Source organism: Heterodontus francisci, chromosome 10 (genome assembly GCF_036365525.1).
Source record: "Heterodontus francisci isolate sHetFra1 chromosome 10, sHetFra1.hap1, whole genome shotgun sequence".
NCBI lineage: Eukaryota > Metazoa > Chordata > Chondrichthyes > Heterodontiformes > Heterodontidae > Heterodontus > Heterodontus francisci.
In genome coordinates, this window is record NC_090380.1 from 60,226,883 (window position 1) to 60,250,605 (window position 23,723).

General features: G+C 43.2%; 1 protein-coding gene across 1 annotated transcript in view; it reads left to right on the forward strand.

The window, feature by feature from the left end:
- Window positions 1-1,306: 1,306 nt before the first annotated feature.
- LOC137374458 (cell surface glycoprotein CD200 receptor 2-like) overlaps window positions 1,307-23,723 on the forward strand; it is a 69,848-nt gene continuing 47,431 nt past the window's right edge. The window contains exons 1-2 of the mRNA XM_068040596.1: window positions 1,307-1,406; window positions 2,482-2,613. The gene's annotated coding sequence lies outside the window, so the exon portion shown is untranslated. The remainder of the gene's footprint in view (window positions 1,407-2,481; window positions 2,614-23,723) is intronic.

The window sequence follows — 23,723 nt, forward strand, 5'->3', positions numbered from 1 at the left end:
TGCAAAATTGGTTAAGGGACAGAAAGCAGAGAGTAGTGCAAACGGTTGTTTTTTGGGACTGGAGGGAGGTCAGGGTCAGTATTACAACAACAGCCCTTTTGGACTTCGGTACACAGGAAATAATTAAAAAATTTCCTGATGAAACTCAGCTCAGAAATGTAGTAAACAATGAGGAGGATAGTAATAGATTTCAGGAGGACATAGACAGACTGGTAAAATGGGCAGACACATGGCAGATGGAATTTAACACAGAGAAGTGTGAAGTGATACATTTTGGTAGAAAGAATGAGGAGAGGCAATATAAACTAAATGATGTAATTTTCAATGGAGTGCAAGAACAGAGACCTTGGGGTGTATGTACACAAGTCTTTGCAGGTGGCAGGGCAAGTTGAGAAAGTTGTTAAAAGAGCAAATGGGATCCTTGGCTTTATTAATAGAGGCAAACAGTACAAAACCAAGAAAATTATGATAATTTTTTAATAAAACATTGGTTAGGCCTCAGCTGGAGTATTGTGTTCAATTCTGAGCACCACAGTACAGGAAGGATGTCAAGGCCTTAAAGACTGCACAAAGGAGATTTACTAGAATGGCAACAGGTTTGAGGGACTTCAGTTATGTGGAGAGACTGGAGGAGCTGGAGTTGTTCTCCTTATAGTAGAGAAGTTAAAGAGGAAATTTCATAGAAGTGTTCAAAATCATGAAAGGTTTTGATGGACTAAATAAGGAGAAACTGTTTCCAGTGATGCAAGGGATCATAAACAGAGGACACAGTTTAAGCTAATTGGCAAAAGAACCAGAGGCAACATAAGGAAACATTTTTTTACATGTTGTGATCTGGAATACGCTGCCTGAATGGTGGGTAGAAGCAGATCAATTGATATCTTTCAGAAAGGAAGTGGATAAATACTTGAAGGGAAGAAATTTACAAGACTATGGATTAAGAGTCGGGGACTGGGATGAATTAGATATCTCTTCGTACAGCCAGCACAGGCATGATGGTCCAAATGGCCTCCTTTATTATTCTATGATTCTAAATATGTCAAAAATGTTTAGAAATCAGCTCGACAATTATCATATATGTGATGTCCCAGTGCTCATTTTCCAGGTACATTCATCAGCTTTTATCAATGGGATAGACACCACTGGTCAAACAGTCATTTCAACAGGTCTATTTAGTGAAGCTATTTACTCACACAGAAAACCACAGAGCTTTAGAATAGACTGCCTCCAAAGATCAATCCAGATGCATTTAAACAGGCTGTGTTCTGTGGCTTTAGGTGTTAGTGACGTCTGTCTGCATTATGAAACCCAGCAAAAACAGAAGAGACTGACACTGATCCCTTCCTTTACCTGATTCACCCAAGAAGAGAGTTACTGGTCTGTCATCAACAAGGTACAAGTGACAGGTGGGTCAAAAATCATTAATGTCTGTAGAGTAGTGGAATAGTTATTTATTTCAAGTGTAATTAACATTCAGGATTTGTCTGGAGCTCAGTTTTTTTGTTAAAGTAGTATTTACTGTGAAAAGCAGTCCTGCCATTTATATACCATATTGCAGGATGTACCAAACTACTTTACAACTAATGAAATATTTGTTATGTAGACAAACACAGTAGCCAAATCATGCACATCATGGTCCCAAGAACAGGAATAAAATAAATGACCAGTAGTACTGTTTTTAGTGCTATTGGTATAATTATGGAAAGAATCTCCTCCCTATCACCATTGTAGTCATTAGTATGTATTGCATTAGACTGGATTATGTACTGGTTTGATAAGCCAAATAACATAGAATTATAGAATCTACAGCTCAGAAACAGGCCGCTTGACCTAACCTGTCTACGGCAGTGTTTATGTTCCAAATGAACCTCCTCCCACTGCTCTTCATCTAACACTATTCCTTTCTCTTTCATGTGTTTGTTTAGCCTCTCCTTAAATACATTTATGCTATTCACCTCAACGATTGCTTGTAGTAGTAAGCTCCACATATTTACCACTCATTGTGTAAAGAAGTTTTACTTGAATTCCCTACTGGATTTATTGGTGACTGTCTTATATTTATGGTCCTTAGTTTTGATCTCATTTACAAGTGGAAACATCTTCTCGATGCTATTCTTATCAAAATGCTTCATAAGTTTAAAGACCTACATTTAGGTTATCCCTCAGCCTTTGTTTTTCCAAAGAAAAAAGTCTCTGCCTGTTTAATCTTTCTTGAAAGTGGTATTATCTCGATAAATCTTTTTTGCACCTTCTTGAGCAACTCTTTTTATAACATGGGGACCCAAAGAGCGCAGTCATCTTAAGTGCAGTCTAACAAGTATTGATATGAGTTTAACATAGGTTCTCTGTTTTTCAGTTATAGCTCCTTCGAAATAATCCACAGTGCTTTGTTTGCTTTTTAGTGGTCTTATGAAGAAGTTTTGCTAATTTTAGTGACTTGTATATCTGCACCACCTTTTCCATGCTTCCTTGTGTTCTTAGCCCTGATCCTGATCACCACGTTGTGGAGTTTCTAAAGACACTGGACACGTCCAAGTCAGCTTTAAGGGAATCAAGCAGCACTTTATTTTACAAGTATGCATACAAGGAAGTCCTCTCAGACCACTCTAAGAGGTGACTCAGAGTTACATCTTTTCCTCATGTATTTATACCATTCCTGTGACATTTCAACATGTGCATAGTTACAGATAAATTAGACATGGAAGACCTGATCTTTTGCAAGCAGTGCCAGCAGCTTGTTTAAAGAAAGACAAACTTTACTTTATCTGTCTTGAAATTTAAGTCTTTATACCTATTATAGCAATTTTAAATACAAAATATCTAATATTTTGAATTGCTATATAAATTATAGCAATTTTACAAAGAACAAAGAACAGTACAGCACAGGAACAGGCCATTCGGCCCTCCAAGTCTGCGCCGATCTTGATGCCTGCCTAAACTAAAACCTTCTGCACTTCCAGGGCCCATATCCCTCTATTCCCATCCTATTCATGTATTTGTCAAGATGTCTCTTAAACGTCGCTATCGTATCTGCTTCCACCACCTCCCCTGGTAGCAAGTTCCAGGCACTCACCACCCTCTGTGTAAAAAACTTGCCTCGCACATGCCCTCTAAACTTTGCCCCTCGCACCTTAAACCTATGTCCCCTAGTAACTGACTCTTCCACCCTGGGAAAAAGCTTCTGACTATCCACTCTGTCCATGCCGCTCATAACTTTGTAAACCTCTATCATGTCGCCCCTCCACCTCCGTCATTCCAGTGAAAACAATCCGAGTTTTTCCAACCTCTCCTCATAGCTAATGCCCTCCAGACCAGGCAACATCCTGGTAAACCTCCTCTGTACCCTCTCCAAAGCCTCCATGTCCTTCTGGTAGTGTGGTGACCAGAATTGCATGCAATATTCTAAGTGTGGCCTAACTAAGGTTCTGTACAGCTGCAACATGACTTGCCAATTTTGATACTCTATGCCCCGACCGATGAAGGCAAGCATGCCGAATGCCTTCTTGACTACCTTATCCACCTGTGTTGCCACTTTCAGTGACCTGTGGACCTGTACGCCCAGATCTCTCTGCCTGTCAATACTCCTAAGGGTTCTGCCATTTACTGTATACCTCCCAGCTGCATTAGACCTTCCAAAATGCATTACCTCACATTTGTCCAGATTAAACTCCATCTGCCATTTCTCTGCCCAAGTCTCCAACCAATCTATATCCTGCTGTATCCTTTGACAATCCTCATCATTATCCGCAATTCCACCAACCTTTGTGTCGTCCGCAAACTTACTAATCAGACCAGCTACATTTTCCTCCAAATCATTTATATATACTACAAACAGCAAAGGTCCCAGCACTGATCCCTGTGAAACACCACTAGTCACATCCCTCCATTCAGAAAAACACCCATCCACTGATACCCTCTGTCTTCTATGACCGAGCCAGTTCTGTATCCCTCTTGCCAGCTCACCTCTTATCCCGTGTGACATCACCTTTTGTACCAGTCTGCCATGTCAAAGGCATACCTTGTCAAAGGCTTTACTAAAGTCCATATAGATAACATCCACTGCCCTTCCTTCACCAATCATCTTCGTCACTTCCTCAAAAAACTCAATCAAATTAGTAAGACATGACCTCCCCTTCACAAAACTATGTTGTCTCTCGCTAATAAGTTCATTCGTTTCCAAATGGGAGTAAATCCTGTCCCGAATAATCCTCTCGAATAGTTTCCCTACCACTGACGTAAGGCTCACCGGCCTATAATTTCCTGGATTATCCTTGCCACTCTTCTTAAACAAAGGCACAACATTGGCTATTCTCCAGTTCCTTGGGACATCACCTGTAGCCAATGAGGAGGCAAAGTTTTCTGTCAAGGCCCCAGCAATTTCTTCCCTTGCCTCCCTCAGTATTCTAGGGTAGATCCCATCAGGCCCTGGGGACTTATCTACCTTAATGCTTTGCAAGACACCCAACACCTCCTCCTTTTTGATAATGAGATGACTGAGACTGTCTGCACTCCCTTCCCTAGGCTCATCATCCACCAAGTCCTTCTCTTTGGTGAATACTGATGCAAAGTACTCATTTAGTACCTCACCCATTTCCTCTGGCTCCACACATAGATTCCCATCTCTGTCTTTGAGTGGGCCAATCCTTTCCCTGGTTACCCTCTTGCTCTTTATATATGTATAAAAAGCCTTGGGATTTTCCTTAATCCTGTTTGCCAATGACTTTTCATGACCCCTTTTAGCCCTTCTAACTCCTTGCTTAAGTTCCTTCCTACTGTCTTTATATTCCTCAAGTGCTTCGTCTGTTCCTGGCCTTCCAGCCCTTACAAATGCTTCCTTTTTCTTTTTGACGAGGCTCACAATATCCCATGTTATCCAAACTTCCCGAAACTTGCCATACTTGTCTTTCTTCCTCACAGGAACATGCTGGTCCTGGATTCTAATCAGCTGACGTTTGAAAGACTCCCACATGTCAGATGTTGATTTACCCTCAAACAGCCGCCCCCAATCTAAATTCTTTAGCCAAGCCTGAGTACACCCCCACCTCCCAGTGTGCACCATTTCAACCAAAGGATAACACTGGATCGCATGCTTTCCAAACATTTTTGTGATCTGGATTGCACTGCATGAAAGGGTAGTGGAAGCAGTTTCAATAATAACTTTCACAAGGGAATTGGACATATACCTGAGGGAAAAAACACAGCGCTATGAGGAAACAGCAAAAAAGTGGGATAAAATGGTTGGCTCTCCCAAAGAGACAGGAAAAAGTTGATAAGAATATTTTTTTCAGTCTTCGGCTTATTTCTGGTAAGTTCAGATAGTCGAATAAATAGAGGCATGGCAGGGCAGTTCTGTCCCATGGAGTGCACATCCTGCATTAAGTGGGATCTCTAGGATGTTTCACATGTCCTGTACAGCCACATGAGCAGCTCGAACTCCAGTTTTAGGGCTTGAGCAGCAGCTGATGTCACTGTGGTGTATCTGCGATGCTAAGAGTTTCAAGGATAGCACATGTCTGGATGATGTCACCCCACAGTTTAAGAGAATGAAAGCAGATGGGGAATGGGTGGCTGCCAGACAATCAAGTAGGACCAGACAGGTAGCGCAGAAGTCCCCTGAGAGCATCTCTAACCAGTATTCAGTTCTGAATACTGGTGAGAGTGATGGTTCCTCTGGGGAGTGCAGCCAGAGCCAAATCCAAGGCACCGCAGATGGCTCAGTTGCACTGTGGGAATGCTGGAAGATTGAAAAAGCAATAGTGATTATTTATTTATTTGTTCATGGGATGTGGGCATTGCTGGCTAGGACAGCGTTTATTGCCCATCCCTAATTGCCCTTGAGGAGGTGGTGGTCAGCTGCCTTCTTGAACTGCTGCAGTCCATGTGGGCTAGGTACACCCACAATGCTGTTAAGAAGGGAGCTCCAGGGTTTTGACCCAGCAACAGTGAAGGAACAGCGATATAGTTCCAAGTCAGGATGGTGGGTGGCTTGGAGGGGAACTTGCAGGTGGTGGTGTTCCCATGCATCTGCTGCTCTTGTCCTTCTAGGTGATACAGGTCACGGGTTTGGAAGGTGCTGTCTAAAGTCTTGGTGCATTGCTGCAGTGCATCTTGTAGATGGTACACACTGCTGGCACTGTGTGTCGGTGATGGAGGGAGTGAATGATTGTGGATGGGGTGCCAATCAAGCGGGCCACTTTGTCCTGGATGGTGTTGAGCTTCTTTAGTGTTGTTGGAGCTGCACCCATCCAGGCAGGTGGAGAGTATTCCATCACACTCCTGATGTATAGGGGATAGGAAATTCTATAAATTAGGGAAAAGACAGGGGTTTCTGCAGCTGCCAAAATGACTCCAGGATGGTATGTTGCCTCCCTGGTGCCAGGGTCAAGGGTGTCCCTGAATGATTGCAAAGCACTCTGAATGGTGAAGGTGTACAGCCAGAGTTTGCGGTCCATATCGGTACCAACAACATCGGTCGAAACAGGGATGAGGTCCTGTAGGCAGACTTTAGGGAGCTAGGAAAGAGATTACAAAGCATGACCTCAAAGGTAGTAATCTCCAGATTACTCCCAGTGCCACAAAGCCATGAGTATAGAAATAGGAGGATTGTTCAGATGAATGTGTGGCTGGAGAAATGGTGCAGGAGGGAGGGCTTTAGATTCCGGGACCTGTACAGACCGGACAGGTTGCACCTCAACAGAGCCGTAACCATTCACCCCGCAGGGCAGTTTTCTAGTGCTGTTAGGGAGGGTTTAAATTAACCTGGCAGGGGTGTGGGAATTAGAAAGGATCAACAAGGTGCACAAAGGATTGGGAGAGACAAATAGCACTCGAGTAAAAAATAGTAAAGCATTAGGTATGGTCAGACTAAGAGGAAATACAGTAAGATCTAATTCAAATTTATAGTGCATGTACGTAAATGCACACAGCCCTCTAAATAAGATTGTTGAGCTGCAGGCACTAATAGCCAAATGGGAATATGATGTTGTGGCACTAATGGAGGACTTGCTAAAAAAAAAGTAGAATTGGATTGTAAATATCCCTGGATACAAGATAGGGAAGGAAAGAAAGGAGGAGGATGAGCAGAATTGATTAAGGAGAATATTACAGTGCTGGAGAGAGGATGTCCTGGAGCAGTTAAGGACAGAATCTATTTGGTTAGAGTTAAGAATATTACAGACAGGTGAGAGATGATAGAGATGATTTCCACTTTTATACCTCTAAACTGACAAAAGACAGTGTATTTTAACAAATTGTTTTAACCCCTGAGTGTTTAAATGATTAACAAACAGACAAATGACAGGTTTTCTCATAAATTTAAAAGAAAGATAATGTTTATTATACAAGATCCGAAAATGTTTACAACTTCATCCACTCTCACACACATACAGATACACACACACGAAAAGATAAAGATTAAAAGATAACATGTCTTTAGGCCTGATAGTTTTAAAACTAGTTTGAACACAAGAAATAGGAGCAGAAGTAGACCATATGGCCCATCGAGCCTGCTCTGTCATTCAATACGATCATGACTGATCTTGGGCTTCAATTCCACTTTCCTGCCTGCTCCCCATATCCCTTAATTCCCGGTGAGACCAAAAATCTATCTATCCCAGCCTTAAATATATTCAGCGATGGAGCATCCACAACCCTTTGGGGTAGAGAATTCCAAAGATTCACAACTCTTTGGGTGAAGTAATTTCTCCTCATCTCAGTCTTGAATGATTGACCCCTTACCCTGAGACTGTGTCCCCATGTTTTAGATTCCCTGTCCAGTGGAAAAACTAAAAACAGTGCTGTAAAACTAAACAAAATAAGACCCCACTTTTGCCAACATGGGGATACAGATGATGGCTCTAAGTCAACATCAAAAGATGGTAGATTGGGCATGGGCAACACCATATTGATCTGCAATGCAGTGATAATGCATGATAAGGATCTGGAATCACATTCTTTTCAGAGGAAGCTTCTCTGCAATGATCCAATGTTTTTTTTTTCTTGATTGGATGGTTATTTTGTAGAGATCAGAGTGTGTGTATACACTGTACAAGCTTCCTATGTGTCACTCTAACAGTACTAAATGATATCTGTAAAAGTAAACAAAAACCTTCTGAAATTTTCATAACCTGAAAGAAATGTTTCCTGTTTTTCACTATTTTCTATTTACCTTGTCGCCATTGTGGTGCTCTTGGGACCAGAGTGAGGTTTAGCCGAGTTTAGTAAGAGATATCATTCAGAGCCAGCATGCTGTTGAATAACAATGAATTCTTCTTTATTCTTTTTCACTTTCCAGCCCCTCTGCTGGCATGTGTGTATAATAGCCTCAAGTGAACAAAATGTATAATGCAATTTTCAATTAGATAGAGTATAATGTAGGAAAATGTGAGGTTGTCTACTTTGGCAGGAACAATAGAAAAGCAGAATACTATTTAAATGGAGAGAGACTGCAGAATGCTGCAGTTCTGGGTGTCCGTGTACATGAATCACAAAAAGTTATCACATAACACCAAGGAGATCCAGAGAACTAGCAGGGTTGTGGGGGGGCCTCCATGACTCCAGCTTCTGAGACCCTCAAGTGGATAGTGCTCCGCATAATTCGTCTGGAAGTAACAGAGCCTGAGCAAATAAAAAGAGAAAGTGGTTGAAATATTCAGCAGGTCTGGCAGCATCTGTGGAGAGAGAAACAGAGTTAACGTTTCAGGTCTGTGACCCTTCATCAGAACTTGAAAAGGTTAGAAATGTCATAAGCTTTGAGCAAGTGAAAAGTGGGAGAGGGGAAGAAGAACAAAAGGGAAAGTGCATGATCAGGAAGAGAGCAGCAGAGATTAAATGACAAAGATGTCATGGAACAAAGGCAAATGGAGTGCTAATAGTCATATTTAAAGACAACGCATTAATCCAGAGAGAGTGTTAATGACAGAATGGTGAACAGCTCTGTCCAAAAGCAAAAACTTGAGAAACAAGATTAAGACAGGCCCATGGTTAAAAAATAAAAAAGAAAATTTATAAAAAAGGAAAAAGCCAGTCATGCTCTTAAATTGTTGAACTCAATGTTGAGCCGAAAAGGCTGTAGAGTGCCTCATCGGGAAGATGAGACGCTGTTCCTCGAGCTTGCGTCGAAGTTCACTGGAGCACTGCAGAAGGCCAAGGACATAAATTTTGGTATGGGAGCAGGGTGGTGCATTGAAATGGCTAGTAACTGAAAGCTCGAGGTCATGCTTGCGGACTGAGCAGAGGTGTTCCACAAAGCGATTACCCAATCTTCATTTGGTCTCCCCAGTGTAGAGGCATTGCTGAGGCTGTCCGGGATGATGGTAAGTGACAGGCTTATGCCCCTTCTCAACTCCCTCCTCACCCTCATTCTGAGATATGGCATCAAGTGGAAGCTGAAGATGTTGTGACCATGGACTTCCTGCTTTCCTTCCCAGCCACCTTCCCTCACCCCAAACTTTCTGTTCTGCTTTTCTGCTTTCAGAACTGGTGCCTGGTCAGCCTCAGCACACACAGGAGGCACAGGAAGAGCAAACCCATGATAGCGATGAGGAGACACCGTCACTTCATCTTACAATTCTAGCCATCAGCTCAGATACTGTCATGCTTCAAACTTTCGAGGTGGCATGAGCACATGATGAGTCACTGGGCATGGATGCACTGCAGGAAGGCCAGAGGAAAAGGGTGGCCAGATCCCCAGAGGGTGTGGTAGCAGACGAGTTCTACTACAGGGGACTAAGATGAGAACTTCGATAGAGCAGCATAAAGGAGAGTGCTGATAATGATGCACATCGAGATGACTAGTGCATTACCATACCTGCCAATTATGGTGCCCAGGTGGAATCCTCCCAATGCCTCAATGCTGCGGTGGAAGCTCATGAGATCCATGCTTGCTGCCATTCAGGCTCAGACTGCTGCCATCATTGCTGCAGATCTCAGTGCTCAAAGGGGCATGCAGGCTCTTACGGCAAACCAGCATTCTGTGCTCCATCAGATTACTAGGATCGCTGAGCTGTGGAAGACAAACCCCTGCCCTCTCTCAGGATGACAGCATTCGTGCTCCCACCACTGTCACTCCTCCAGTGCACTTGTTGCTGCCTCTCAGCCAGCCAGCCCAGACTGCTGGCACCCATGCCAGGATGATGCAGTCTGAAGCTTGACCTTCAAGGTCAAGAGCTACTTGTAAGTGTCCTGCAAGGCCATCTGCAGTCTCCACCACTAAAAGTCAGCTAACCACAGGGTTAACAGTGCATAGGAGCACTAGGACAGGCAAAGGCAACCATAAGACCAGCACTAAGGGGCTGCACAGGGTAAATAGTCCATTATTGTTTGCATAATTGGATGTGTTACTGGAAAAATTTGTTTTGTGAAAGATTTTTTTGGTACCTTTGATTGATTGCTGTTGGCCAGGGAGACTTTGTTTTTTTCATTCATCCGTGGAATGTGGGCATCGCTGGCTATCGTGGGCATTTCTGGGAAGTGGGAAGCCTGAAATGGATGCGATGATGAAGAATGGTAGATTCATGTTGGTATGGGGAAGTTTGTTTCAACTGAAGTTGAGCCTCACAATCCACCCTCTCTTGCTGTGGCCAATTGCAAAGGGTCCCTGTTTCTTTTTCCTCCTCCTTTCCTTCCGCTTCCTCCTCTTACAGCTGCCTCCCATGTTCCATTTTCTAGTCACGTTGTAGACCAAGATATACAACTGCTCCCATAACTGGGCCCAGTACGTCTCCTTCCTCCCTGATTGTATCCAGAAACTTACAGGAGTAGGAGGATAATGCAAATGAATTTGCAGCTGGAGAGAGGGCTTTAGATTCCTGTGGCATTGGATTGATTCTGAGGGAGCTGTACAAGGCGGACAAATTGCTCACAACAGGGCTGGGACCAAGACTGTGGTGGGGAGGTTTGGTCATAACATTGGGGATGTTTTAAACCATCTTGGAAGGGGGATGGGAACCTGAGTGTAGATTCAGAATGGAAAAAAGCAAAGCTAGAAATAGAAGGCAGAAAGTTAGTGTGTGTGGAAGACAGAGAAAGCAAAGCTAGAAAATAGACAACAAAGGCGTTGTTCATTATTTGTGGTATATACTTTAATGCAAGGAGTCTAGTGAATAAGGCAGATGAGCTGAGAGCACAGATAGACACATGGAAGTATGATAGCATAGCTATTACTGAAATGCGGCTTAAACAAGGGCGGGAATGGCAAATACATGAGCCAATTTCATGCTGAGAGATTCAGAGCTTTATTAATGAGTATAGACATGGGGAGTTATCAGCTTTGGAGAAATGCAAGCTAAAGTGGAGCATGATTGAAGTTTTTAAAATTATGTAGGATAAAACCTGGCTACATAGAAGCTGTCTCTGAAAATGAACGACTGGATAAAATGTTAATGTGATTTGTTTGAACAGCTGCCATGTGTAAGAAAATAATTGCTGCTAATGCCCTCAGTTGACATCAGATATCATTTGATAAGTGTTGAAAAACTATTAGAAATTTTAATTCTGGATCTCTCTCAGCCTGAGCCATTTTGTGCTGTTAAGCTTGACCCACTTATTGAGATTGAGTGTTGGCAGGATTTAGAGCTAAGGGAGAAAGCCAGGACGGGGGAAACTAAGACAGACATTCTCAGAAACCATACATTTCAAAATGTGTTTTCCCCCAGTTTTATTAGCAGGTCACTAATTACGGGAAAAAATAGAAATTCTTTTGTAAAGAGAAATGTCTTCCTTCCAATTGAATATATTTCATGCCTTGAGGTGATTACATGGATCTTCATCGGGGGGGGGGGGGGGGGGGGAAAGAAATAAAAGCTCCCGATAAATCAGTTGTAAAGAATGAACCATACACATGAATGCATGAGAAGAATTGTAAAAAAAAAATCAACCATATCAACTTTCTCCAACCCCCCAGAAGGTTGGCATCCTTCTATCTACAACACATGGACATGCAGCAAATAATCCATTTAAATTGTGGTGTCTGCTCTTGCTGCACCTTTGCTGATGACTGTGAAGGCCAATCCTTGAGAGGCAGATTCTGCCACAAATGCTGCACATGAAGCTGCCAAGTGATGCTGTGAGTTGTTGTTTTTGATATTGGCGCCCGTTGCCAAGCTGCTGTCGTTACTGGTCATTGTGGTCGTGCATACCAGTCCACAGGATATGTCGCCATTTCCCTCTTTTGCCAGCTAGTGACTCATGGGTGCAATAGACGACATTTAGGGCCTTCATGTTATGCTTGCAAGCATCCTTGAAGCGGAACTTTGGTGCCCCACTAGTCGTCTGGCCCTGGCTACCTCACCATACAGAAGGTCCTTGGGTATGCGACTGTCTTCCATCCTGCAGACATATCCAATCCACTGAAGCTGCCTCTGTTTGATTAGTGCCGAGGACTGAAATTCAGTACCCCATTTCAAACACAAATAATAGTATAGTCCGTCAAACAATGGGGCAGAGGGGGGTTATTTTGGCAAACAGGTATAAACAGACACCAAATGAGTGCTGTGGTAATAAGACATTATTCTGTTTGAAAGCCTGGATTTAGCACACAGTTTTGGTCCTAATTGCTGATTACCATAATTTTAGTACCTGGAGGCACTAAACCAGACACCTGCAGGTTTAAGCACCCAAGTGCGGATTAGAAGCTATTTTCATGGACCAGTGCATGCAGGGGGAGGGGGTGCTGCTCAGAGGTGTGGAGTGTTTTGACTGGCATGTGGCAGGTTGGCTCAGGAACCAGCACATACACACACATTGGAGGTCCTGGTGGGGTGGGTCCAGAAAAGAAGGGATATCCTGTACCCATGGAGGGTAGGGGGAAGAGGGAATGAGGGAATGGACACCACCTCACCCTACTCTTCCTCTCTCCTGCAGTAATGGATGCTGCTCTGCCTGACCTCATGTTCTACTCCCATTCAACATCCAGATCAAGTACATGTTGGTTCTGAACTCTCACAATTTCCCATAGCAAGATGCCCATGACCAAGCACTTTCTCCTGGTGACACCTGCAAGGTGGAGTAGCATGAACCTATTCTTTTTAGATGAAGTCCTGAGAAAATTTGGGGAATGAATGTTACTAGTGTTGGTGAATTCCTGACAAAATGTCCCAGAAAGTCTCCTGATGCGTTTCAGAGGTCTGCTTCACTGTTCCAGGAGCAAGTGAACAGTAAATGTAAGTATCCTTTTAAGTCTTTTTTTTTTTTTCTTTTTGGGCCTCCTTATCTCGAGAGACAATGGATACGCGCCTGGAGGTGGTCAGTGGTTTGTGAAGCAGCGCCTGGAGTGGCCTAGAGTGGAGTCCTTTTAAGTAGCACTTGAAATACACATTAAAGTCTTGTTTACTCCCAAACAACCAATCACTGTCAGGAGAGGGCATCAGGATATGCACTAGCCATCAAAATGCCATGCAACCTCCTTAATGAGTGCGAGCAGAGATTTTAAGTAGTAATCGACCCCTTAACAAGACTCTGGTTGACTGTTCCGACTGCAGGCTTCAACTCCTTTATCAAGCTGGAGTCTTGTACTAAACATGAGCTAGGGGATTTCAACTTCCCCAATATTAACTGGGATGGTCTTAGTGCAAATGGCTTAAAGGGGGCAAAATTCTTAAAATGCATACAGGAGAGCTTTTTGAGCCAGTATCTATAAAGTCCTACAAGAGAAGGGGCAGTACTGGACCTAATCCTAGGGCATGAAGCCAGTCAAGTGGCAAAGTGTCAGTGGGGGAACATTTCATGGATAGTGACCATAACTCTAAGATTTAAGGTAGTTATGGAAAAGGAAAAAGATGGACCAGAAATAAAGGTACTGAATTGGGGGAAGGCCGATTTCAATATGATAAAACAGAATCTGGCCAAAGTGGACTGGGAGCAACTATTTGTAGGCAAGTCTACATCACATCAGTGGGAGTCATTCAAAGAGGAAATTGTGAGAGTTCAGAGCCAACATGTACCCGTTAAGGTGAAGGGTAGGACTAACAGGCCCAGGGAACCCTGGATGTCAAGGGATATAGAGAATTGGATCAGGAAAAAAAGGATGCTTACGGCAGATCCCAAGCGCTGAAAACAGTGGAGGCACTAGAGGAGTATAGAAAGTGTAGGGTGGCACTTAAAAAAGTAATGAGGAGAGCGAAGAGGGGACATGAAAAAACACTGGCGGGCAAGATAAAGGAAAATCCTAAGGCGTTTTATAAGTGTATTAAGGGTAAGAGGATAACCAGGGAAAGAGTAGGGCCCATTAGGGACCAACGTGGCGATCTTTGTGTGGAGCCGGAGGACATAGGTGAGGTTTTAAATGATTACTTTTCATCAGTGTTCACTATGGAGAAGGACGATGTAGGTGTAAAGATCAGGGAGGAGGATTGTGATATACTTGAACATATTAGCATTGAAAGGGAGGAAGATTTAGTTGTTTAAACGGGCTTAAAAGTGGATAAATCCTCAGGCCTAGATGAGATGTATCCCAGGCTGTTATGGGAGGCAAGAGAGGTGATAGCAGGGGCTCTGACACAAATTTTCAAATCCTCTCTTGCCACAGGAGAGATACCAGAGGACTGGAGGACAGCAAAAGTGGTACCATTATTCCAGAAGTGTAGCAGGGATAAACCAGGTAATTACAGGCCGGTGAGTTTAACATCAATGGTTGGGAAAATATTGGAAAAAATTCTGAGGGACAGGATTAATCTCCACTCGGAGAGGCAGGGATTAATCAGGGATAGTCAGCATGGCTTTGTCAGGGGGAGATCATGTCTAACTACCTTGATTGATTTCTTCGAGGTGGTGACTAGATGTGTAGATGAGGGTAAAGCAGTAGATGTAGTATACATGGATTTCAGTAAGGCTTTTGATAAGGTCCCGCATGGGAGATTGGTTAAGGTGGTAAGAGCCCGTGGGATCCAGGGCAATTTGGCAAGTTGGATCCAAAATTGGCTTAGTGGCAGGAGACAGAGGGTAATGGTCAAGGACTGTGACCAGTGGAGTACCACAGGGATCGGTGCTGGGACCCTTGCTGTTTGTAGTGTACGTTAATGATTTATACATGAATATAGGAGGTATGATCAGTAAGTTCGCAGATGACACAAAAATTGGTGGTGTTGTAAGTAGTGAGGAGGAAATCCTTAGATTACAGGGAGATATAGATGGGTGGAGCAGTAGCAAATGGAATTTAATTCTGAGAAGTGTGAGGTAATGCATTTTGGGAGGACTAACAAGGCAAGGGAATATACAATGGATGGTAGGATCCGAGGAAGTACAGAAGGTCAGAGGGATCATGGTGTATATGTCCATAGATCACTGAAGGCAATAGCACAGGTAGATAAGGTTATTAGGAAGGCATATGGGATACTTGCCTTTATTAGCCGAGGCATAGAATATAAGAACAGGGAGGTTATGATGGAGCTGTATAAAACACTAGTTAGGCCACAGCTGGAGTACTGTGTACAGTTCTGGTCACCACACTATAGGAAGGATGTGATTGCACTGGAGAGGGTGCAGAGGAGATTCACCAGTATGTTGCCTGGGCTGGAGCATTTCAGTTATGAAGAGAGACTGAAAAGGCTAGGGTTGTTTTCCTTGGAGCAGAGAAGGCTGAGGGGGCACATGATTGAGTTATACAAAATTATGAGGAGCATTGATAGATTAGAAAGGAAGAAACTTTTTCCTTTAGCGGAGGGGTCAAGAACCAGGGGGCATCGATTTAAGGTAAGGGGCAGGAGGTTTAGGGGGGATTTGAGGAAAAAAAAATTTCACCCAGAGGGTGATTGGAATCTGGAACGCACTGCCTGAAAAGGTGGTGGAGGCAGGAACCCTCACAACATTTAAGTAGTATTTAGATGAGCACTTGAAATGCCATAGCATACAAGGTTACGGGCCAAATGCAGAAATATGGGATTAGAATAGTTGGGTGCTGGATGGCTGGCAGAGACACAATGGGCCAAAGGGCCTGTTTCTGTGCTGTATAACTCTATGACTCTAAACTGACGTTTCAGCTCAAGGCCATCTCGCAGGATGTTTCAGACCCTCCTTTTAGATTTCTGCCCCTGCCACAGTATCAAAACTGCTCTTATCAAAGTCACAAATGACATCCTATGTGACTGTGACAAAGGCAGACTATCCCTCCTCGTCACTCTCGAGCTGTCTGCAGCGTTTGACATGGCTGAGCGCAATCTTCACCTCCAACACCTGTCCACCATCATCCACCTAGGTGGGGCTGCCCTCACATGGTTACATTCTTATCTAAAATAAAAACAGAAAATGCTAGAAATACTCAACTGGTCTGGCAGCAGCCATGGAGAGTGAAATAGAGTTGATGGGCAGGATTTTGCCCTTTGGGTCAGGACCCCTAATGTCAGGGTGAAATGGGGGTCACAGCCCTGCACTATATGGGAAACAGTCACCTGGCAGTGGAAATTGCAGGCAAAGTTGATGAAAATTTTCCAGTTCATGTAGAGAGCAGGAAGCGGCACCGATATAATCACCAATCTACCAGACAAAAAAAAGCGAAGGAGGGGCCTGAGTAGGACTGGAACAAGGAATGTTTCACAATTCCTACAAAAAGGCAGGCATAGCTCAGACCCATGTGGATACCCATAGCAACACCTTTTATTCGGAAGAAGTGAATGGAGTAGAAGCAGGAGTTGTTCAATGTGAGAACAAGTTCAGCCAGGCAGAGGAGGGTAGTGGTGGATGGGGCCTGGTTGGGCCTCCATTCAAGGAAGAAGCAGAGAGCCCTCAGACTGTCCTGATAGGGTTGGAAGTGTAGAGGAATTGGACATCCATAGTGAAGAGGAGACTATTAGGGCCAGGAAACTGGAAACAGTTGAAGTGACAGAGGGCATAGAAAGAGTCATGGATGAAGGTGGGAAGGGAATGGATAAGGGGGGAAAAAATAAAGCTGCGATAGGAATAAGTTCAGTGGGGCAGGAACAGGCTGAAATGATGGGTCCACCAGGACAGTCCTGTTTGTAGACCTCGGGAAGGAGGTAGAAATAGGCTGTTTGGGGTTCCAAGCATATGAGGCTGGAGGCCATGGAGGGAAGATCTCTAGAGATGAGGTTAGTGACACTCCTGGAGATGATGGCTTGATGTTCGGTATTGGGGTCATGATACAGGATGGGGTAAGATGAAATATTGGAGAGTTGGCATTTGGCCTCTGCTGAATAGAGGTCTGTACACCAAACAACACACTTCTCTGCAGGTTTGATGACAATATTAGGGTTGGACTTGAGAGAACAGAGTGCAGCAAGTTCAGAGGGTTACAGGTGAGAGTGATTGAGGGGAGCAGAGAAAAATGAGATGGCTGATATCATGCATGCAGTTCTCAATGAAAAGATTGAGATGGGGTAAGAGGTCAATGGGAGGGGTCCTGGTGAAGGGAGAATACTGGAGATAGGGAAAGGGGTTCACTGTGCAGGGAGAAAATCCTGACCAAAGAAATGGTGCAGAGGCAAAGATGATGGACTAAGAGCCCAGCGTAATGCCAGGCTCAAAAGTCATTGAGGTAGGGATGCGAGAGAAGGAAGCTGAGGCCTTTGCTAAATACAGATCATTCAGAGACAGAGAGGGGAAGGTCAGAGGGTATTGTGAACACATGACAAGTGGTGACATTTGAAGAAAAGCTGGGGTCAGAGGAGAATTAAAAAGAAGGATCTGGAGGGGCCATTGGTACCCAAGAGCGAAGTTTCACACCTGAAAAGGAAAATAAAAACTTTGTTAAAACGCTGGATGAGACGAATGACGAAGTGATACTGCGGAGATGGAGTGAGTCAGTGCTGCTGAAGAGAGCGGTCAGGAGTGTCCATGTGACAGTGCATGGCATTGTGGATCTCACGATGCGGCAAGAACAGCAGTTCCAGGAATGCTGAATGTTATGGAGATATCTAATCATGGGTGAATTCAAAACACGGAGGGTGGAATTTCAGTTGGAATCCACGTGGAATAAGTTGGAGCCAAAGACAGTTGCTGAGGAAGGACATGTGGCTGTGAAAGCTAATTTTGGTAGATACCTGATCAAACACGAGAAATGAAATAGCAAGCAATAAAGGTGAACAAGATAGGAGAAATAAACAGAACTTTTTCAAGGTGGGCATTCCTGGAAGAGAAGTGGCAGTAAATTAAACACTAATACTAAATCAAAATACTGTGGATGCTGGAAACCTGAAATAAAAACAGAAAATGCTGGAAATAGTCAGCATCTGTACAGAGAGAAACAGAGTTAAAGTTAATGACCTTTCATCAGAACTGGGAAAAGCTAGAGATGTAATAGGTTTTAAGCAAGTGAACGGGAGAGGGTGGGTAAAGGAACAAATAAAAAGGGAAGGTCTGTGATCGGGTGGAAGGCAGAAGAGATTAAATGACAAAAGGTTCATGGTGCAAGGCTAAAGGGAGCAGTAATGAGACAAGTAAAGAAACAAAAGATTTGTCTAGAGGAGGTGTGAATGGCAGAATCATGACCAGCTGCCATCCAAAAGCAAAAAAAAAAGAGAAACAAGAGAGAAAAACCAAAACCAGTAAAGAAAAAAGGAAACAAAATGGCATAGAGGTTACGATCTAAAATTGTTGAACTCAATGTTGAGTCCGGAAGGCTGCCAAGTGCCCAGTCGTAGCCAGAGTATTACCTTCTCTTACAGCTTCTACACCATTACCTCTGGTGTCCCCCAAGGATCTATCCTTGGGTCCCTCCTATCTCTCATCTACATGCTGCCTTATGGCAGCATCATCCAAGAACATATTAGTTTTCACCATTCAGCTGACTACACCCAGCTCTATCTCACCATCACCTGCCTTGATTCCTTTACTGTTGCTAAATTGTCAGACTGCTTGTCCGATATCCAGCACTGCATGAGCAGAAATTCCCTCTAATTAAGTATTGGGAAGATTGAAGCCATTGTCTTTGGTTCCTGCTCCAAACTCCATTCCCTAGCTTCCAACTCCATCCCTCTCCTTGACAACTGTCTGAAGCTGAACCAGACTGCAACCTTGGTGATATATTTGACCCCAAGATGAGCTTCTGACCACATATCCACGCCATCACAAAGTCTTCCTATTTCCACCTCTCTATCACTTGACTCTGATCCTGCTCCAACTCAACTGCTGCTGAAACCCTCATCCTTCTTTTCTTTCTTTCTTTTGGGCCTCCTTATCTCGAGAGACAATGGATACGCGCCTGGAGGTGGTCAGTGGTTTGTGAAGCAGTGCCTGGAGTGGCTATAAAGGCCAATTCTGGAGTGACAGGCTCTTCCACAGGTGCTGCAGAGAAATTTGTTTGTCGGGGCTGTTGCACAGTTGGCTCTCCCCTTGCGTCTCTGTCTTTTTTCCTGCCAACTACTAAGTCTCTTCGACTCGCCACAATTTAGCCCTGTCTTTATGGCTGCCCGCCAGCTCTGGCGAATGCTGGCAACTGACTCCCACGACTTGTGATCAATGTCACACGATTTCATGTCGCGTTTGCAGACGTCTTTATAGCGGAGACATGGACGGCCCCATGCCTTTGTTATCTATAAACTTGCTATTCCTATGCATTCCTGGCTGACCTCCCACATTCTACCCTCTGTAAACTTGATGCAATGCACCAAGTCCTGTTCACCCACCAGCCCATTGCTTGCTGACCTACATCAGCTCCTGGTCAAGCTACATTTCAATTTTAAAATTCTCATCCTTCTTTTCAAGTCCCTCCATGTCTTCGACCCTCCCCAACTCTAATCTCCTCCAACCACGCAACTCTGAGATACCTGTGCTGATCTAATTCTGGTCTTTTGGGCTCGACGATTTTAATTGCTCCCCCGTGCCTTCAGCTGCTTATGTCTTAGTTACTCGAATTTCCTCCCTAAATCTCCCTGCCTCACTCTCCTCCTTTAAGATACTCATTAAAACCTACCTCTTTGGCCACTATCACCTGTGTGGCTTGATGTTAAATCTTGCTTTATGATGCTCCTGTGATGCACCTTGGGACGTTTTATTACATTAAAAGGTGCTGTATAAATACAAGTTGTTGCTGTTAGCAACTGAACACATTGCCAAACATTGCCCCCACCCAACCCCCTCTGGTTCTTTACAAATAAAAATGTAAGCCAATCAATTGCAGCACATTTGTATACACCCGTGTGTTACAGTAAATGTGACACTGAAATTTAACACAGGAAGTGTGACAGACAGGTGTGAGACAAGAATGTGAAAAATTGTTTTATTTTTATTACATTACTAGCAAATTGTCCATTGATAAAGATTTTTTTTTAAAAAACTTCAGATATAAAAAAAATTACAACTGAGCCTAGCTGGGCTCAGGGAACAGTGAAGCATAGCCATAGAGATAAACTAAAAAAAAATTGTGTTGGCAGCTGCATGGGTGCAGAACAGCATAGCTACAGGAATAATCATTCAAAACATGCATACTTTGTAGTTTCAGATATTAGATGTGCATGAATCCCTTTTAAAATGTTCAAACATGTTTTCGGCTGGAGACTGAAAAACAACATTTTCTCCATGGAATACAGTTATGTCTGATAGTTTTAATATAAAAAGACAAACTTTAATGTTAATGTCTCATTTAAGGATGTTTTGATAGTTGAGATAGTACTTCATACTCAGCGACCTGCACTAGACCAATAAGACCAGCCCTCCACTGTGTCTCACTGATCTTATCTTCCTTAAGATACTGGTCTATAATTTCCTGGTATCCACATCATCACCTATGGATAAACTCTCACTTCTGTGACCCTTGCATATCCAAAGTGTTCTGTGATTCATCGGTAGTCTCTGAACTCCTGCCACTTTACCCTTTATGTAAAACTAATCCTTTTCAAGCTACCATGTACAACCCTGAACAGTGTCTTGCAATCTCCTTACATACATCCCATTCAGCATGACTGAATGAAGGTTAAGAAGTCAACCTAACCACATCGGCATAAAAACAAGATATGCTGGAAATACTCAGCAGGTCTGGCAGCATTTGTGGCATGACGGGCTCCCTTTTTATTTTCAGCTATTTTTTCTTTTTTATTTGTTTATTTTATTCCATTTTGTTTCATCATTTTTTTTTTTTACCATTTGCCTACCCACTGCTTTTTTTGTCATGTTTGTGCTTTGGGCCAGGTTGTTCTATTTGTCTATCAATTAAAACCCTCTCTGCACTAACGCAGTGTCTTTCAGCACACCATTAACATACCATTTGCCTTTGCTCTATGACCCTCTGGTCAGTTATTCTCTGTGACCTTGTCCTATCAACACCTTCTCTTTGGTTATCTCTTGCCCCACCCCCGCTTTATTTGCTTTAAACCCATTACATTTCTAGCCTGTGCCGGATCTGATGAAGGGTCACTGACCTGAAACATTAACTCTGTTTCTCTCTCCACAGATGCTGCCAGACCTGCTGAGTATTTCCAGCATTTCTTGTTTTTATTTCAGATTTCCAGCATCTGCAGTATTTTGCATAGGCAGTTACACAGTCAATCTCATATCTTACAAATCCACCTAGCCTTCTGGTTTGGTCACAGGCATTTCATGAGATCAGCAGTGGTTCACTGTGTAACTTGCCATCCACCTCATTTAGAAAACCTGAGCTCATTAGCTTCAGAAGTCAGACTTCTGCTTGGCTGCTGCCTTCCAGCCTCACCCAGGGTGTGCTGAATAGCTGAGTGATCAGTCCATGGGATGGCATCAACATCTGATGGCTCACTTGTGGTCTTGAGGCCCAGAAAATGATCAGCATGTGCACCTAGTTTCTTGATAATATTGCACCCCTAACAGAGTAAGCAGGTTCATATATTTTCTAGAACTATTTCCAGAAAATTGTTCCATAGCATTACATTACAAAGGCTTTTGTACACATTTGCTTCCAGCCACATCTGGCATCTGTCTTCAAGCTGGATAACTTTTTTTTAATATAAGTCTTGCCAGATGTTTTCTTGCATTCTTAAATTCATGTCCCTATGCTATTGGTGTTACATCATAACTCTTGACAATAGCATCCTGTATAATATTATAATCCATACGAACAGCAGGATTGACACAAGAACTCAACATGACCTGATGAGTCAGTGGCTTATTAGTTTTCATCCCACTTGAGGTGACCCTAACATTTCAAATGCCTGAATTAAAAAACAACAGTCAATACAAGAGCATGACAATCTGTGATACTTCCACTCCTGCTCTTCCTCCTGTCTACATTGCTTTGTCTTTCTCCATCCAAACCTGTTACTCTCAGCTGAAACTCTCGCTGCTTTAACTGAAAATCCCTCAGTTTTCTTCTGCCACTAATTTCACCATCCCCAATTTCTGTCTTTTTTGATTTGGACAATATCTTGATATATAATTTTCTCTGTTCAGTTCAATTTCAAACCTTCGTCATCATTGTGACACAGCATCCCAGGTAGCTGCCAACAACTGTTACAAATTCAGATCTTCCATAAATCCCACTGGAGGTTTAATGTTCTCAGTTATTTCTGTAACCAATCCCATTTCCTTTACATTCTAGAGTTGTCCCATATTATCGATATTTACAAAACACAATTTCTTCACTGTCACATCTGTCCTGACCTGGATGCCATTGATAGCCCACAGCTAATAGTTCAGCATGCCTTCAATTCAAACAAACTATTTAAAATAAACAATTGCTTACTTTCAGTTTCTTTTGGAAAGATATGGGTTGGTCAATACTTTCAAAATGTTAATCACTCTAAAACGGATGATGCAGACTACCATTTCAGCTCCTGCACATTAACAGAAGAATCTCTGCCACAAGTGCATAAACCACATTTTTGTACATGCTAGGTTTTTATTAGTGCTTGCAGCATGCAATAGTATATGACTATAAAGAGAAAGCATTTTTCATAGGATCAAATCAGCAATATAGGCTGTAAATGTTCAAAGTTACAAAGCATAAGATACTGCAACTCACAAAAAAAATGGTCTGCAACTACATCATAGTAAAAATCATACATGTGGGATTCTGATCGTTAATTTCAAAATTAACGATGATTCATCATGATGACCAGCTCAGTTCCTATTTTAATTCCAAACTCTGGCAATTCTGTAAGTGGAGTGACAAGAATGCTCAAATAAAACCACTTAATTCATTCACAGCAGAATGAATCCTCCTTATTTAAAAAAAAATGCTTCAACCAGTCTTCAAGAAAATAAAATAAAAGCAAAATACTGCAGATGCTGGAAATCTGAAATAAAAACAAGAAATGCTGGAACCACCCAGCAGGGCTGGCAGCATCTGTGGAAAGAGAAGCAGAGTTAGCGTTTCGGGTCAGTGACCCTTCTTCGGAACTCACAAATATTAGAAATGTCCCATCAGCCTCCATATCCAAAGGATCATCCTCCGCCATTTACGCCACCTCCAGCGTGATGCCACTACCAAACGCATCTTCCTCTCCCTTCCCCTGTCAGCATTCCGAAGGGATCATTCCCTCCGCGACACCCTGGTCCACTCCTCCATTACCCCCACCACCTCGTCCCCATCCCATGGCACCTTCCCCTGCAATCGCAGGAGGTGTAATACCTGCCCATTTACCTCCTCTCTCCTCACTATCCCAGGCCCCAAACACTCCTTTCAGGTGAAGCAGCGATTTACTTGTACTTCTTTCAATGTAGTATACTGTATTCGCTGCGCACAGTGTGGTCTCCTCTACATTGGGGAGACCAAGCGCAGACTGGGTGACCGCTTTGCGGAACACCTCCATTCAATCCGCAAGCAGGACCCTGAGCTTCCGGTTGCTTGCCATTTCAACACTCCC